Below are 10,133 nucleotides of genomic sequence, written 5' to 3' on the forward strand. Positions count from 1 at the left end.
ATGGTATGGGGTTGTGTCAGTGGTAAGTTGCACTTCTGTGATGGCACCAATAATGTAGAACAGTGCATAGAGATTTTGGAGCACAGTATGCTGCCTTCAAAAACATATTTTCCAGGGACACCCATGCATATTTCAACAAGACAATGTAAAACCACATTTTGCACACATTACAAAATCCTGGCTGCGAAGGAAGAGGGTACATGTACTTGACTGGCCTGTCTGCAGTCCTGACCTATCTCCAATAAAGAATATGTGGCACATTATGAAGCACAAAATGCAACAATGAAGAGCCTGTACTGATGCCAACCTTAAGACTTGTTTGCAGGAAGAATGGGACAAAAACAAAATGGGACAAAACTCCACCTGAAACACTTAACCACTTGGTGTCTTCAGTCCCTAAATGACTTTTTAAATTGTTGTGAAAAAGAATTACCACATTACAAAGTGATAAATGCTTTAGTGTAAAAAAATAAATAAATAAATAAACAATAAAAATCATGAGGAACACAATAAATACTATGTGTTGTACTGTCTGCAATGAAACACCAGTAAAAGCACATTTGGAAATCCAACCCAGGCTCATTCTAATTATGTACCCCTATATACATTTCTGGAGAGAGCAAAATACGTCCCAGGAGTCTCAAGTTTGTAATGTGTTGAGCTACCGTACAAACCGGTAACAGTGGAAAATCCATCAATACAGAGATAAGCAGTAATTTAAGGTAATCATTATTGTCTGTACCTACTGTATGAATAAGCTACAATGGCAGCTTAGGTAAGCCTGGGTAAAGTGTGTTTTCATACAGTATATTGCAATAATGATTACCTTGAATGTGATGCAAATGATCTTCACACAACCTCCAATTTCACACTTACAGAGTCACATCAGCTGTTATGTTAATTATTTTTCTTGTGTTGTCTGCTTTATGTATCTTCATGCACGAGTCCTTCAACTTGTGAACTCAGAGTAGCTGACATTTATGTTCTCTGAGTCATAGTCCTCAACTTGAGATGATTCACAAGTTTTCACTTTTGTGGTAATCTATCATTTATCTAGTTTGTGATGTGAAGTTTGCTATCCCTTAAAGGCTGCCGGGTCTGTCGCTGTGCCATAATTAAAGTGACTTGAAGAGCACAACCCGTGCTCACCCCTCCAGACATGCTGTCAAGTGAAGTATCCATGATCCAACAAGGCCGCCTACTCATTTAACTGTAGGGAAGCTGCTGGGAAATTCACAAAAGCACCACGCCTACAACAAAATGACTGCCTCTGAGCGAACGAGGCAAATACAGTTGCCTGTTGTCTTTTTGACCTCTTCTAGATGAGTTTTTACATTTTGGCCACTTGCCTGGCTGGTCTTTTTATTAAAGGTTAACTCTGGGAACACTTTGACCTGATACAGATAAAGAAACAGGAGCCATTGTGACACTACCACATGATGCCTTTAAAAAAAAAAAAAAAAAGTGATCAATAACATTTTCATAAAGGTGTTGGTTAAGAAGGGCTATGTACATCTGGTCACTTCATTATTTATAATTTTGTTTTTATTTATTTATTTTGTCTGATGACATATATATCTGATCGTGAAATGGACAGATGCAAATGGTGGAAAAAAGTGGATCTGACATCACTCAAACCAATTTAGAAGGTGATCTGAGATGTATTCCAGACAAATTACAAACAGGTCAAAATGCATCTTGTTGTTGAAACCATGTGTAAGTTAAAATTGTAAATTTTACTGCTCCCCGAATGTTTATATTTCCTTCCCGTGTTTGCATGGGTTTCCTCCGGGTGCTCCGGTCTCCCTCAGAGTTCAAAGAAAGGCAGTACAGGTGAATTGAATAAGCTAAATTGGCCATAGTGTATGTGTGTGAAAAAGTATGCATGGGTGTTTCCCAATGTTAGGTTGTGCCTCGAAGGGCATCTGCTGTGTAAAACATATGCTGGATAAGTGAATGAATAAATAAAATAAATAAATAAATAAACATGTGAGAGTGCACATGTTTTGTATATACAGTATGACTTCCTAGCAACAGAAACATGAGTTTGAGAAATTTGTTTCATTTTAATTGATTGTTTCCCTTTGTTTCATTTTATTTTTGACCATGAAATGATAAAATAATCATGTTAAATTCATATAAAAAAGCAGCATGAACATCAGAGATGCAGCCTACCTCTCTTCTGAACGAGAGAAAAAGTAATAGGAAAATATATATAGTTCTATTTGTTTATAAAGGCACAGTTTTTAAGGGTCCTTACACCCATATATTTATGTATTTTCCACATAGGGACATTCAGATTTTTCTTTTTTCTTTTCTTTTCTTTCTTTTTTTTTTTTGATGATTTATTATTTATTGGATTTAATTTTAATTAACTGTTCTGTTGTATGCAACAACCCTAATTTACTCACCATGCCTACTATTTAAGTTTTTAATAAATTAATATTAAATAACTATTTAATAAATACTCAATGCCACAAGTGTCTGATAAATGTTCAGAACCGTCCTGCTTTTATCTTTATTTAAATTTTTAATCACATAGATTACACAACAATGTTAAAACAGTGTTTGTGATGATGATTCAGTCTTTTTGCAATATATATATATATATATATATATATATATATATATATATATATATATATATATATATATATATATACAGTATACAGTTGAAGTCAGAATTATTAGCCCCCCTGACTTTTTCCCCCCAATTTCTGTTTAATGGAGGGAAGATTATTTCAGCACATTTTTAAGCATAATAGTTTTAGAAACCTATTTCTTATAACTGATTTATTTAATCTGTCATGATGACAGTAAATAATATTTTACTTGATATTTTTCAAGACACTTCTATATAGCTTAAAGTGACATTTAAAGGCTTAACTAGGTTAATAAGGTGAACTAGGCAGGTTGGGGTAATTAGGCAAGTTATTGTATAAAGATTGTTTGTTCTGTAGACTATCGAAAAAAAATAGCTTAAAGGGGCTAATATTTTTGTCCCAAATTAGTTTAAAAAAATGCTTTTATTCTAGCTGAAATAAAAAAAAAGACTTTCTTCAGAAGAAAAAATATTATCAGACATACTTTGAAAATGTCCTTGCTCGGTTAAACATCATTTGGGAAATATTAAAAAAAGAAAATAAATCAAAAGGGGCTAATAATTCTGACTTCAACTGTATATTTCAACTTCAACTATATATATTGTTACGTCCTTTTAGATGTTAATATTAAACTAGGAGTAGATGACATAACATACATTAGTTTAATGTGTGTGACAAGTGGATGGAGAAAGAAATAAACTGAAAACCAAATAATCACTGCAGTTATTTATTGCTCATACATCCAATGAAACCAGTGAAAATATATTATACAGTGAAAGAAAAATATTTGCAATGATTAAATAATGAATTACCTGGGGGGAGAGGAAGTAGTTGAATGTGCTTAAATCAAAGAAATAAATATAACAAAACTCAGTAACTGTTTTCACCAAACTAAACTAAATATGAAAAGAAAAGCATGAAAAGAAACATCTTCAACGTACCAAACGTCTTAACTAAACTGCTCTAACTAAAAATAAAACATACAGAAAACAGCACATTCTCCTGAACCTAATGAACTAATACAAAATATCAATCTGAGTGTTGTATATGTATATCGCGCGACTTACTCACTCCTACACCTCTCCGAGGCATCACTCAAACATGTTAGTTAACTAGACAATTTCACAAGCATTATTAAATCGCAAACTTTAGACAAGAGCATTAAACAATCAAAACACATTCTCTCAGACTAGCCCTCGCAAGAGAGACTGTCCTCACAGAGACCCACAGGAAGAATAAGAGCGAGAAGTGGCGAGAAGGAAAGAGAGAGAGAGAGATCGCCATTGCAGTTTGGGCTCGGCTTTTAAACGCTACGCCAACCAGCGATTGGTGGCGCAAACCCAGCGTCAGTGGCCAACGTCATCAGCACGAAATGCGGATCCTCCAATGCCGTTCGTACCTGTAACACATGCATGAAACGACACACCCACATACAAACGAACGCACACACTTATCCAAAATACGTTCTGCAAGCGAACGTTACACTCACCCTCTTAAGACTAAACATAAAGCAACATTAAGCTCTAGACAAAGTGTCAGCAATGACATTTTCAGATCCTTTCTTATGCTTTATGTTAAGTTAAAATTTTGTACAATCAACGACCAACGCATAAGGCGTTGATTGTGATTGTACATTCTAGACAGAAACACTAGAGGATTGTGGTCAGTGTATACTGTAACAGGTAAAACTGATGAACCCAAGTAAACCTCAAAGAACTGCAACGCTAAAATAAAAACAAAAGCTTCCTTCTCAATGGTGGAATAATTACGTTGGTGTCTATTAAACTTACGTGAAAAGTAACAGATTGGGTGAGCAAAGCCAACATCATCTTCTTGGACAAGCACAGCGCCAGCACCCAAAGAACTGGCATCAACTTCTATTTTAAATGGACGTGAGAAGTCAGGTGCAGCAAGAACAGGTGCACAAGTAAGCAACAACTTAATACTCTCAAAAGCCTGTTGGCATGCATCAGACCATACAAAATCAGCTTTTAGACTCAACAAGCTAGTCAAGGGACAAACAACAGTCGAGAAATTACGACAGAAACTCCTGTAATAACCAGCCATTCCTAACAAGCGGCGCAACTCGCGTCTCGTTGTAGGAATAGAAAACTCAGCTATAGCTGTCACTTTGGCACTCACAGGACGAACTTGACCTTGAGCTACTTCTTTGCCCAAATAGGTAATTGTTGCTTTCCCAAATTCACACTTGGCTAAATTATTAGTCAACAAAGCGTCAGATAACCGTTTAAAAACAGTACGAAGTGCAGACAAATGCTCATCCCAGTCACAGGAATAAATTACTAAATCATCGAGGTATGCATGACAATTTGGAACTCCAGACAATACAATGTTTACGGGGCGCTGGAAAGTTGCGGGAGCGTTTCGTAACCCGAAAGCCATTACTTTGTATTGTAGGAAGTTTTCCGGTGTAACGAATGCTGAAATTTGCGCAGCTCGCGGCGATAATGGTATTTGCCAAAATCCTTTGAGAATATCTAACTTCGTGACAAATTTCGTTGAACCCAAATTGTCAATACAGTCTTCCATTCTGGGCAATGGATAACTATCTGGCACTGTTACGGAATTCACCTTACGATAATCCGTGCAAAAACGGAATGTACCATCAGCTTTTGGCACAAGCAGACACGGAGAGCTCCAGGGACTATGACTAAATTCTGCTAGATTATTTTTTAACAGATAATCAACTTCGTCTTTCATCACAGAACGTTTTACAGTATTTATTCTGTAAGCATGTTGCTTAATAGGATGATCGCATGTCACTTGAATATCATGCTGTAGCACGTTAGTTTGAGTCGGCACATCACTAAACAGCATCGGATACTCTCGCAACAGTTTGATCAAATCACGTCTCTGTGTTTCTGACAAAGTATTAAAATAATCTGGCAAATTATCAAGAATCTCCGAATTCAAAAGTCTACCACACATCGTCAAGTCATTACGAAACGTAAAGTCATCATCATCATTGTGACACTCACCCAGAGAAGGCAGCTCACTCACATCAGCAGAGTCACACACAGCAGTGACAGCAGCAACTAAGGGTTCAGAGGAAACAGCAGCAAGTTGTTCCTTTTTCGAAATTACCAGACACTTTCCTAGGGTAATACAACTTGAGCATGTTAATGTGACAGGTGTGAAATTTTCTTTTTCGATCAGGTGTATTTATCACAAAGTCAGTTTCACTCAGTTTTGTTGACACCTTACAGGGGCCAGAAAAACGAGCGGACAACGCTGAACCGGGTACCGGTAGCAGTACTTAAACATCATCACCAGGTTTAATGTCACGGACATTCATGTCGTCCTGAGCTACGGACAGTGACTCACGTGCAAGAGTGCATACATTGTGCAAACGTTCTCTAAAATGGCTAACAAAATCCAAAATATTTACTCCTTTTGATTTTTCATTTAACATCCCATCTTTCTGCACTTTAAGAGGCCCGCGAAAGACGTGGCCGAATGTTAAATCTGCCGGAGAAAAACCTAATGACTCCTGAGTAGATTCATGAATTGCAATCAACATTAATGGTATTCCTTCATCCCAGTCTTTTTCAGAGCTCATGCAATATTTTCTCAACATGGATTTTAGTGTTTGATGAAAACGTTCGATAGCTCCTTGACTTTCAGGATGATACGCACTTGATGTTCGATGCTTTATGCCTAATGAGGTAAAAACTTGCGTGAACACTTTTGACAGAAAATTCGTACCTTGATCTGTTTGTACGATTTTTGGTAACCCAAAAGTAGTAAAAAAATTGATCATTGCTTTGATCACAACAGGTGCAGTAATTTCCCTAAGCGGGATGGCCTCGGGAAAGCGGGCTGCAGAGCACATAATAGTTAATAAAAACTGATTACCTGCTTTCGTCTTTGGAAGAGGACCAACGCAATCCAAAATGACGTGCTCAAATGGTTCGCCAACAATAGGGATTGTAACAAGTGGTGCTGGTGGAATCTTTTGATTTGGTTTGCCAGTGACCTCACAAACATGACAAGTGCGACAGTGAGAAACAACATCTTTCTTTAAGCCAGGCCAGAAGAAATGTTTAAGAATGCGCTTGTAAGTTTTTGTCACACCTAAATGACCAGATAAAGGGTGATCGTGGGGCAAATTTAGCACTTGTTCTCGATAAATTGTAGGCAGAACAATCTGACAAACAACCTCCCATTCATTCTCTACATCTCTGTTAGGACGCCATTTACGCAACAATAATCCATTCTCAATCACGTATACACTCAGGTTATTTTTCGTTTGTTTAAAATCCTTGTCAGCAGCAGAAAAACATTTCGTTAAGGACTCATCATCTCGTTGTGCATTTTTGATTCGGTCGTGCGAAATAGGTTCAGATAAAAGATCACGTTCGGGCGCACGTGTGGGCGGAGTATTTTCGAAGCGCGTTTCTTTCTCAGCACCTTTAAAACTTTTAAAATCGACCGAAACAGAATTTTTCTCAGTAAACAAAGGTGGCAAAAATGAATCAGATAATATTATTTCTTCTCCGATTCTGCGTTTTTGGGCACGAGTGACTACATTTGCTGAAAATACATCTGGAAACGTGTTAGAAATGTCATCAGCAGGGATAAAACAATCAGGTTTATCAACCACTTCAGGCAAAGATGAAACTTTCATGAAAAAAGCCAAGTCATTTCCGAGAATAAACGCAACACCTTTGAGAGGAAAGGAAGGACGTACACCAACTTTGATAAAACCTGAAATCAAATCACACTGCAAATGTATTCGATGCAAAGGTACCGTTAAAACACCCATCTCAATTCCCTGAACTAGAATGTTGGATCCACAGTAAGTCTGATCAGATAAATGAAGTGCATCGGAAATTGAAAACGAGTGAAGTGCTTAAAATGGCTTAAAGCCAGCGTCAATTTCATTTTCACTAGAGTCAAGTCCAGACAAAGTTTTCACAAAAGCTGCTGGTTTCATTTGCCCTCGCTGATTTTTTCGTTTAAGCACTAAACATTCGGAAATTCAATGTCCGATTTTGTGGCAGTAAAAACACTCTCTAATCTCTGAACTACTTTTTGGACGTGCGGAATTTTGAGCCGTGAATGAACTCAATGTCTTGTCAGGTCGGGGTACAGAAAACACACTCTTGTGCGTTAACACATACTCATCCGCAAGAGTTGCGGCTTGTGACAAAGTCGTGACTTTCTGTTCATTAAGATATGTGACAATTCTCTCAGGCAGGCGATTTTTTAAATCCTCCAAAAGCATCAATTTTTGCTGCGCATTAAAATCTCTCACATTGTTAGCAGCCAACCATTTATCAAAAAGAACTCCCTTGTCACGGGCAAATTCTGCGAATGTTTGCTGTGCATTTTTCTTTTGGTTTCTAAAACGTTGTCGATACGCTTCAGGCACTAACTCATATGCACGGAGAACAGCACTCTTAACTGAATCATATTTCAAACTCTCCTCCAAAGTTATGGCAGAACAAACTTCCTGTGCCTTTCCGACTAATCTACACTGTAGCAAAAGACACCAAACTTCTTTAGGCCAATGAAGTGCGGCAGCCACACGCTCAAGAACAGCAAAATAGGAATCTACTTTGGATTCTCTGAAGTGAGGCACTAAAGCAATATGCTTACTAATATCAAAAGCACTAGATGAAACATCACTCAAAAAAACTTGCCGAATTATCATTAGCAGCAGGACTTACAGGATTTAACTGCACAGATCAGCCAGAACCAACCTTCATCGAGTCTAACTCGAGCTGTCTTAGTTTTACCTGTGTCTCCACGTCGATTTCCAATTTACGGATATCTAGGCGCAGCTTCATCTCGGCATGGCGCGTCTCAGCTCGCTCTTGAGCTTCAATCTGCATGCGAGCCAGGCGGACCTTTAGCCTCGCATCACCCCCAGACTCAATTGAAGTCGGGGAAAATGGATGGAAGGGCGGCAAGCCTGTTTTTGCCTCGGTCTCCACCTCGGCATACTCACCCGTCTCCTTCTCCGCATCCACAAAATTACCAGGACTGTGTTCTACAGCCTCTGCACCAGCCTTATCGCCATCCGCATCAGGTAAATTAAAAATTTTGTGTTTAATCAAGTGCTTTAAAACCTCGTCTTTAATAAGGCGCTTTAAAGACTGCCTCACGACAGGAATGCGATAGTGTTTACCTATCTGCAACAAATCGTCTTTCCTACATCGCTCAAAAACTTCCAATGTCGGATTAGCAACAAATGTTTCTAAATCAAAAGTACTCATTGTCTAAATTCTCACAAATAGCCTACTTACTTACAAAAGACCAAAATTGCAAAGAGAGAAAATGATACTATTTCACTGTCACAGTTTTTCTCCTTTTTTCTCTACACCATCCGAGTACACACACACAAAACTATTATCAGGGACTAAATTAAGATTTTAAATAATTTAAATACATCCCGGACGAGCCCCCAATTATATGTTACGTCCTTTTAGATGTTAATATTAAACTAGGAGTAGATGACATAACATACATTAGTTTAATGTGTGTGACAAGCAGATGGAGAAAGAAATAAACTGAAAACCAAATAATAACTGTAATTATTTATTGCCCATACATCCAATGAAACCAGTGAAAATATATTATACAGTGAAAGAAAAATATTTACAATGATTAAATAATAAATTACCTGGGGGGAGAGGAAGTAGTTGAATGTGCTTAAATCAAAGAAATAAATATAACAAAACTCAGTAACTGTTTTCACCAAACTAAACTAAATATGAAAAGAAAAGCATGAAAAGAAACATCTTCAACGTACCAAACGTCTTAACTAAACTGCTCTAACTAAAAATAAAACATACAGAAAACAGCACAATCTCCTGAACCTAATGAACTAATACAAAATATCAATCTGAGTGTTGTATATGTATATTGCGCGACTTACTCACTCCTACACCTCTCCGAGGCATCACTCAAACATGTCAGTTAACTGGACAATTTCACAAGCATTATTAAATCGCAAACTTTAGACAAGAGCATTAAACAAGCAAAACACATTCTCTCAGACTAGCCCTCGCAAGAGAGACTGTCCTCACAGAGACCCACAGGAAGAATAAGAGCGAGAAGTGGCGAGAGAGATCGCCATTGCAGTTTGGGCTCGGCTTTTAAACGCTACGCCAACCAGCGATTGGTGGCGCAAACCCAGCGTCAGCGGCCAACGTCATCAGCACGAAATGCGGATCCTCCAATGCCGTTCGTACCTGTAACACATGCATGAAACGACACACCCACATACAAACGAACGCACACACATATCCAAAATACGTTCTGCAAGCGAACGTTACAATATATATATAATTGGGTAATTTTATATTAACATTCTAAGCTGACATTAACTGCCTTATAAATGCTGTCAAAATGCAATTTCTCAGGCTGGACTTGACAATGTGGAAGTAAAGTCTTTTAGGCAAAGTTCCTACTGGACTATTGGGCTTTTTATATGAAATTAACACTAGAAGGTGTAGACCATCAACAACTTTTATTTTTATGCAAAGCATATGTGTGGTTTCT

The sequence above is a fragment of the Danio rerio genome, chromosome 14 (genome assembly GCF_052040795.2).
Source record: "Danio rerio strain M-AB ecotype USA chromosome 14, GRCz13ab, whole genome shotgun sequence".
Lineage (NCBI taxonomy): Eukaryota > Metazoa > Chordata > Actinopteri > Cypriniformes > Danionidae > Danio > Danio rerio.